This window comes from Oncorhynchus mykiss, chromosome 9 (assembly GCF_013265735.2).
Source record: "Oncorhynchus mykiss isolate Arlee chromosome 9, USDA_OmykA_1.1, whole genome shotgun sequence".
In the NCBI taxonomy this organism is placed as follows: Eukaryota; Metazoa; Chordata; class Actinopteri; order Salmoniformes; family Salmonidae; genus Oncorhynchus; species Oncorhynchus mykiss.
Window position 1 is genome coordinate 57159116 of NC_048573.1, and position 8920 is coordinate 57168035.

Consider the following 8920-nt stretch of genomic DNA (forward strand, 5'->3'; position numbering starts at 1 on the left):
TTGTTGTCAGAAAGCAATGATTAAGTTTGACATGTTTCAGGAGATGTTACAGCAGTAGGAAAGAAAGAGAACATTTCTTAATAATCTACTGTTATACCCTGTAACACGAGGGAGCCCCCCAGACGACAAGAATAGGTTCACATTGCTGTGCGGGGTCAGTTTGGCATTCACAGCCACAGTAGTAATAATCACAAATATCTGGAAAGCATTATATTTGTATCCTGAGTAGCAGTATTTAATGGGTCCTCCATAATGATTACGTTCAAACTTAACTGATCCAGCACAACATTGTCATGATATTATTTCATGGATAAAAGAAACATGAGCTGGCGCACACCCAGAATAATAGTTTGTGTGGAGGTGCAGACTAACGGCAGATAAACTATAAACTATCAAAATAAAGAAAGTCACACACTCCATGTATAATCTCCCAGCAATTTACTGGGTATTTACCAACGTTTCGGCATCTCTGTGCCTTCCTCAGGGTAATGTCATGAATACTTGAACCAGGTTATGTAGACACACAGTGCAATTAGTGTAATCAATGACAGTAGTGAGGGGTGTGTCATAATGATTAAGTTAATAAAAATGTATTAGTGAAACTGTTAAATAGTATATGGAATATTAAATATATTACGCTATTGTTATCATATAGAAACATAATGGAATATTGTATATCATATTAGCATCAACATACATTATTGTTTCATTCAATTTCACAATTTCGTATTTCATTTTTGTAACATGTAATCTTTTGGTTCAACCTGAATATATAATGAACATCATCAACAGAGGGAACATATTAGGTGTATGCTAATAAGCTGTCAAAATATTTTTTAAATTTATAAGACTTGTTCATAAAGGAAAATGTGTTCATAAGAAGGGCCAGAGATCAAAGTCAATATTCAGACCACTAGGGGTCAATGTTTTTAGACAGGATATCCAGTAACCCTCCTGTTGTAGTAGGATCTCCATGTTACCTCCTCTCCTTGGTAGAGCAACATACTCAATGCCTGTGTATTTGAGAGAGGAGATGGGATGGTTAGCTTCAACAACGTGAGCTGCTACTGGATAGTCAATGTTCTTACACCTGATTGAGCTGCAGTGTTCAGCTATGTGTTGTTTTAATTGTCTTTTTATTTGTCCTACATAGGCTTTTCCACATGAACAGGTGATGAGATAGATTACTCCCTTGGTCTTGCATGAGATGATACCCCTAACAGGGATCTTTCGACCTGTATGTGGGTGTCTGAAGAAAGACGTTTTTATAGTACTATTGCACTGTGCACATGAGCCACATTTGTAGTTTCCATTTGGGATAGGTGTCAAGAGTGTCTGAGTGGGCTCAGGAGGCATGTCAGATCTCACCAAACTATCTCCAATATTGCAACCACGCTTATAGACCACCAGTGGGGGTTCCTTGAAGAGGTGTGCGATTATTATTATTTTTGTCTGATTGCAGAATATGCCAGTGCTTTTTCAGGATTGCTTTAATTTTCTCTGAATCTTTGGTGTAAAAGACAGTTGCGTTGTTTTTCTTCGTTGATTTGAGTTTTTAGTAATTCCGCTCTTGGTTTTTGAGATATTTTCATCATTGCAGCATCAAGAGTTTTGTCCTTGTAGCCTCTCATTTTCAATTTATCTGTCATTTTTTTAGCGTTGCTGTCAAAATCTGACTGGTGGGCACAGATTCGATTTAACCCTGCATAACTGGCTATATGATAGTATGCATCCCCTTCCCCTCAAGAATGATCTATCAGCAAATAGCAAGGTATTGAGATCTGTGGGCTTTGTGTGTAAATCTGTGTGTAATGCATCATTCTCTTTGATAATTCATAAATCCAGGTAATTTATTTTTCTCTCATCAGTCTGCATGGTGAATGAGGTACTCAGAGCTCTCGTTTAGTAGAGTTTGGAATTAATTTAGTTCCTGCTGACTTCCTTCCCAGAGCACAAAGACATAATATATGTATCTCTTCCATAGAAATACTTTAGAAAGTAAGGGTTGTGTCTCTGTTTTAAAAAGGAATGCTTCTTCAAATTGTCCCACATACAGGTATGCATAGTTGGCGAAAAAGGGGAGCACATGGCTACACCACGAATTTGATGGAAAAAGTCTGACTCAAAGACAAAGTAGTTATGGGATAATACCAGTTCAGTAAATTGTAAGATGCAAACATTGGATGGAGCAAGGGTAGAGTCTCTCTGCTGAAGGAAGTATTGTAGCGCCTGCAAGCCTCCAGTGTGTGGGATGTTAGTGTACAAGCTCTCCACATCAAAAGTGGCCAGCAGGGTGCCCTCTGGTATCCTTCTTAAGCCCTCTATCAATGACTATTGTCTTTGACATAAGATGCGAGATTCTCAACTATCGGTTTAATGTGGTAATCCACAAATGTAGAAATGTTGGCTGTCAGAGTCGATTGCTGCTACAATGGGTCTACCTGGAGGAGGAGACAATGGGTCTACCTGGAGGAGGAGACAATGGGTCTACCTGGAGGAGGAGACACTTGTTTGTGTAATTTAGCGACTGTATTGAAAGTTGGTATCTTGGGAAATTTCACACATAGAAATTCAACTTCTTTTTTCGTGATTTGTCCAGATTCCAAACATCTGTCCACTGTGGATGATATATTATGCTGGAATTCCAGGGTAGGGTCACTATTCAGATTGTGATAGAAGTCACCTTTAGAGAGTTGTCAGCAACATTCATTCACATAGTCACATTTATTTTGTATACAAATTCCTCCTCCTTTGTCACATTTTTTATGATAATTTTAATAAGGATCTGACTTTAAGTCCTTAAGAGCCATTCTCTCATCTCTCCTCAGATTATCATAGGATTTGTGTTTCTGTTTGTCTTTCAGTAAGTCACCTACATCATTTTCAACAATCGTACAGAAGGTTTCTATGGATCCATTACATTTGAGAGGAGGTACAAATGAACATTTTGCTCTAAATGTTGTTCTCTCAGATGATGATGTTCATTATATATTAAGGTTGAACCAAAATATTACATGTAACAAAAATGAAATACGAAATTATTATGTGAAATTGAATGAAACAATAATGTATGTTGACGCTAATATGATGTACAATATTACATTCACAATCGAATGCCGACCGTATTACCTCCCAAGAGAATTATCTTCGGTTATAGTCACAGCCGTGTATATTCCCCCTCAAGCCGACACCATGATAGCCCTCAAAGAACTTCACTGGACTTTATGCAAACTGGAAACCACATATCCTGATGCTGCATTTATTGTAGCTGGGGATTTTAACAAAGCAAATTTGAAGAAAACACGACAGATGTTCTATCAACACATTGACTGTAGTACTCGTGCTGCTAAAACACTCGACCACTGTACTCCTACTTCCGGGATGCCTACAAGGCCCTCTCACGCCCCCCCATCGGCAAATCTGACCACGACTCCATTTTGCTCCTCCCTTCCTACAGGCAGAAACTCAAACAGGAGGTACCCGTGCTAAGGACTATTCAACGCTGGTCTGACCAATCGGAATCCACGCTTCTAGATTGTTTTGATCACGCGGACTGGGATATGTTCCGAGTAGCCTCAGAATAACATTGACGAATACACTGATACGGTGACTGAGTTTATCAGTAAGTGTATAGGGGATGTTGTGCCCACTGTGACTATTAAAACCTTCCATAATCAGAAACCGTGGATAGATGGCAATATTCACGCAAAACTGAAAGCGCAAACCACCGTATTTAACCATGGCAAGGTGACTGGGAATATGGCCGAATACAAACAGTGCAGTTATTCCCTACATAAGGCAATCAAACAGGCAAAACGTCAGTACAGAGACAAAGTGGAGTCGCAAATTCAACGGCTCAGACACAAGATGTATGTGGCAGTGTCTACAGACAATCACGGACTACAAGGGGAAAACCAGCCACATCGTGGACACAGACGTCTTGCTTCTGGACAAGCTAAACACCTTCTTCACCTGCTTTGAGGATAACACAGTGCCACCGACGCGGCCCGCTACCAAGGACTATGGGCTCTCCTTCTCCTTGGCGGACGTAAGACATTTAAGCGTGTTAACCCTCGCAAGGCTGACGGCCCAGATGGTATCCCTAGCCACTTCCTCAGAGCATGCGCAGACCAGCTGGCTGGAGTGTTTACAGACATATTCAATCTCTCCCTATCCCAGTCTGCTGTCCCCACATGCTTCAAGATGTCCACCATTGTATCTGTACCCAAAAAAGCTAAGGTAACTGAACTAATGACTATCGCCCCGTAGCACTCACTTCTGTCATCATGTACTTTGAGAGACTAGTCAAGGATCCCCTCTACCTTACCTGACACCCTAGACCCACTTCAATTTGCTTACCGCCCCAATAGATCCACAGACGATGCAATCGCCATCGCACTGCACACTATCCTATCCCATCTGGACAAGAGGAATACCTATGTAAGGATGCTGTTCATTGTCTATAGCTCATCATTCAACACCATAGTACTGTCCAAGCTCATCATTAAGCTTAAGGCCCTGGGTCTGAACCCTGCTCTGTGCAACTGGGTCCTGGACTTCCTGACGGGCTGCCCTTAGTTGGTGAAGGTAAGAAACAACACCTCCACTTCACTGATCCTCAACACAGGGGCCCCACAAGGGTGCTTGCTCAGCCCCCTCATGTTCACCCAGGACTGCGTGGCCACGCACGTCTCCAACTCAATCATCAAGTTTGCAGACAACACTAGTAGGCCTGATTACCAACAACGACGAGACAGCCTGAGGGAGGAGATGAGGGTCCTGGGAGTGTGGTGCCAGGAAAATAACCTGTCACTTAACGTCAACAAAACAAAGGAGCTGATCGTGGACTTCAGGAAACTGCAGAGGGAGCATCCCCCTATCCACATCGACAGGACCACAGTGGAGAAGGTGGAACGCTTCAAGTTTCTCAGCATACACATCACTGACAAACTGAAATGGTCCACCCACACATGGATGAGGGGCAATCAATTCACATATCTTCAGAGTTGGTTCTGTTGGGTGACCTAAACTGGGATATGCTTAACACCCTGGCAGTCCTACAATCTAAGCTAGATGCCCTCAATCTCACACAAATCATCAAGGAACCCACCAGGTACCACCCTAAATTCGTCAACATGGGCACCCTCATAGATATTATCCTGACCAACTTGCCCTCCAAATACACATCTGCTGTTTTCAATCAGGATCTCAGCGATCACTGCCTCATTGACTGCATCCACTATGGGTCTGAGGTCAAACAACCACCCCTCATCACTGTCAAACTCTCCCCTATAACACTTCTGGCGAGCAGGCCTTTCTAATCGACCTGGCCCAGGTATCCTGGAAGGATATTGACCTCATCTCGTCAGTCGAGGATGCCTGGTCGTTCTTTAAAAGTAATTTCCTCACCATCTTAAATAAGCATGCCCCTTTCAAAAAAATGTGGAACTAAGAACAGATATAGCCCTTGGTTCACTCCAGCCGTGACCGCCCTTGACCAGCAGAAAAACATCCTGTGGTGGACTGTAATAGCGTCAAATAGTCCCCGCGATATGCAACTATTCAGGGAAGTCAGGAACTAATACACGGTCAGTCAGGAGAGCAAAGGCTAGCTTTATCAAACAGAAATTTGCATCCTGTAGCTCTAACTCCAAAAGATTTTGGGACACTGTAAAGTCCATGGAGAACAAGAGCACCTCCTCTCGTCAGCTAGCCATGCTTTCCTCCTGGCTACCCCAACCCCGGCCAACAGCCACCCCCTTCTCCTTCACCCAAATCCAGATAGATGTTCTGAAAGAGCTGCAAAACTTGGACCCGTACAAATCAGCTGGGCTAGACAATCTGGACCCTCTCTTTCTAAAACTATCCGCCACCATTGTTGCAACCCCTATTACCAGTCTGTTCAACCGCTCTTTCGTATCGTCCGAGTTCCCTAACGATTGGAAAGCTGCCGTAGTCATCCTACTCTTCAAAGGGGGTCACACTATAGACCTAAACTGTTATAGACCTATATCCATCCTGCCCTGCTTCTCTAAAGTCTTCGAAAGCCAAGTTAATAAACAGATCACTGATCATCAGCTCCTTCGATCACTGTGCAGCCGTCTTCATCGACTTGGCCAAGGCATTCGACTCTGTCAATCACTGTATTCTTATCGGCAGACTCAATATCCTTGGTTTCTCAAATGACTGCCTCGCCTGGTTCAACAACAACTTCTCAGACAGAGTTCAGTGTGTCAAATTGGAGGGCTTGTTGTCCGGACCTCTGGCAGTCTATGGGGGTAACACAGGGTTCAATTCTCGGGCCGACTCTTTTCTCTGTATATGCAGTGCCTTGCGAAAGTATTCGGCCCCCTTGAACTTTGCGACCTTTTGCCACATTTCAGGCTTCAAACATAAAGATATAAAACTGTATTTTTTTGTGAAGAATCAACAACAAGTGGGACACAATCATGAAGTGGAACGACATTTATTGGATATTTCAAACTTTTTTAACAAATCAAAAACTGAAAAATTGGGCGTGCAAAATTATTCAGCCCCCTTAAGTTAATACTTTGTAGCGCCACCTTTTGCTGCGATTACAGCTGTAAGTCGCTTGGGGTATGTCTCTATCAGTTTTGCACATTGAGAGACTGAAGTTTTTTCCCATTCCTCCTTGCAAAACAGCTCGAGCTCAGTGAGGTTGGATGGAGAGCATTTGTGAACAGCAGTTTTCAGTTCTTTCCACAGATTCTCGATTGGATTCAGGTCTGGACTTTGACTTGGCCATTCTAACACCTGGATATGTTTATTTTTGAACCATTCCATTGTAGATTTTGCTTTATGTTTTGGATCATTGTCTTGTTGGAAGACAAATCTCCGTCCCAGTCTCAGGTCTTTTGCAGACTCCATCAGGTTTTCTTCCAGAATGGTCCTGTATTTGGCTCCATCCATCTTCCCATCAATTGTAACCATCTTCCCTGTCCCTGCTGAAGAAAAGCAGGCCCAAACCATGATGCTGCCACCACCATGTTTGACAGTGGGGATGGTGTGTTCATGGTGATGAGCTGTGTTGCTTTTACGCCAAACATAACATTTTGCATTGTTGCCAAAAAGTTCAATTTTGGTTTCATCTGACCAGAGCACCTTCTTCCACATGTTTGGTGTGTCTCCCAGGTGGCTTGTGGCAAACTTTAAACTACACTTTTTATGGATATCTTTAAGAAATGGCTTTCTTCTTGCCACTCTTCCATAAAGGCCAGATTTGTGCAATATACGACTGATTGTTGTCCTATGGACAGAGTCTCCCACCTCAGCTGTAGATCTCTGCAGTTCATCCAGAGTGATCATGGGCCTCTTGGCTGCATCTCTGATCAGTCTTCTCCTTGTATGAGCTGAAAGTTTAGAGGGACGGCCAGGTCTTGGTAGATTTGCAGTGGTCTGATACTCCTTCCATTTCAATATTATCGCTTGCACAGTGCTCCTTGGGATGTTTAAAGCTTGGGAAATCTTTTTGTATCCAAATCCGGCTTTAAACTTCTTCACAACAGTATCTCGGACCTGCCTGGTGTGTTCCTTGTTCTTCATGATGCTCTTTGCGCTTTTGACAGACCTCTGAGACTATCACAGTGCAGGTGCATTTATACGGAGACTTGATTACACACAGGTGGATTGTATTTATCATCATTAGTCATTTAGGTCAACATTGGATCATTCAGAGATCCTCACTGAACTTCTGGAGAGAGTTTGCTGCACTGAAAGTAAAGGGGCTGAATAATTTTGCACGCCCAATTTTTCAGTTTTTGATTTGTTAAAAAAGTTTGAAATATCCAATAAATGTCGTTCCACTTCATGATTGTGTCCCACTTGTTGTTGATTCTTCACAAAAAAAGTTTTTAAAATTTAAAGTTTAAAATACAGTTTTATATCTTTATGTTTGAAGCCTGAAATGTGGCAAAAGGTCGCAAAGTTCAAGGGGGCCGAATACTTTCGCAAGGCACTGTATCAACGATGTCGCTCTTGCTGCGGGTGGTTCCCTGATCCACCTCTACGCAGATGACACCAATCTGTATACATTTGGCCCTTCTTTGGACACTGTGTAAACTTACCTCCAAACGAGCTTCAATGCCATACAACACTCCTTCCGTGGCCTCCAACTGCTCTTAAAACGCTAGTAAAACCAAATGCATGCTTTTCAACCGTTCGCTGCCCGCCCGACTATCATCACTACCCTGGATGGTTCTGACCTAGAATATGTGGACAACTACAAATACATAGGTGTCTGGCTAGACTGTAAACTCTCCTTCCAGACTCATATTAAACATCTCCAATCCAAAATAAAATCGGCTTTCTATTTCGCAACAAAGCCTCCTTCACTCACGCCACCAAACTTACCCTAGTAAAACTGACTATCCTACCGATCCTCGACTTCGATGTCATCTACAAAATAGCTTCCAATACTCTACTCAGCAAACTGGATGCAGTTTACAGTGCCATCCGTTTTGTTACCAAAGCACCTTATACCACCCATCACTGCAACCTGTATGCTTTAGTCGGCTGTCCCTCACTACATATTCGTCGCCAGACCCACTGGCTCCAGGTCATCTAAGTCTATGCTAGGTAAAGCTCTGCCTTATCTCAGCTCACTGGTCACGATAACACCCACCCACCCATAGCACGCACTCCAGCAGGTATAGCTCACCCAAAGCCAACACCTGCTTTGGCCGCCTTTCCTTCTAGTTCTCTGCTGCCAGTGACTGGAACGAATTGCAAAAATCGCAGAAGCTGGAGAATTATATTTCCTTCACTAACTTTAAACATTGGCTATCTGAGCAGCAATTGTAATTACTTTGCTACTATGGCCTATTTATTGCCTACTTCCTCACACTGACTATTTTTTTTCTATTGTGTTGACTGTACGCTTGTTTATTCCATGTGAAACTGT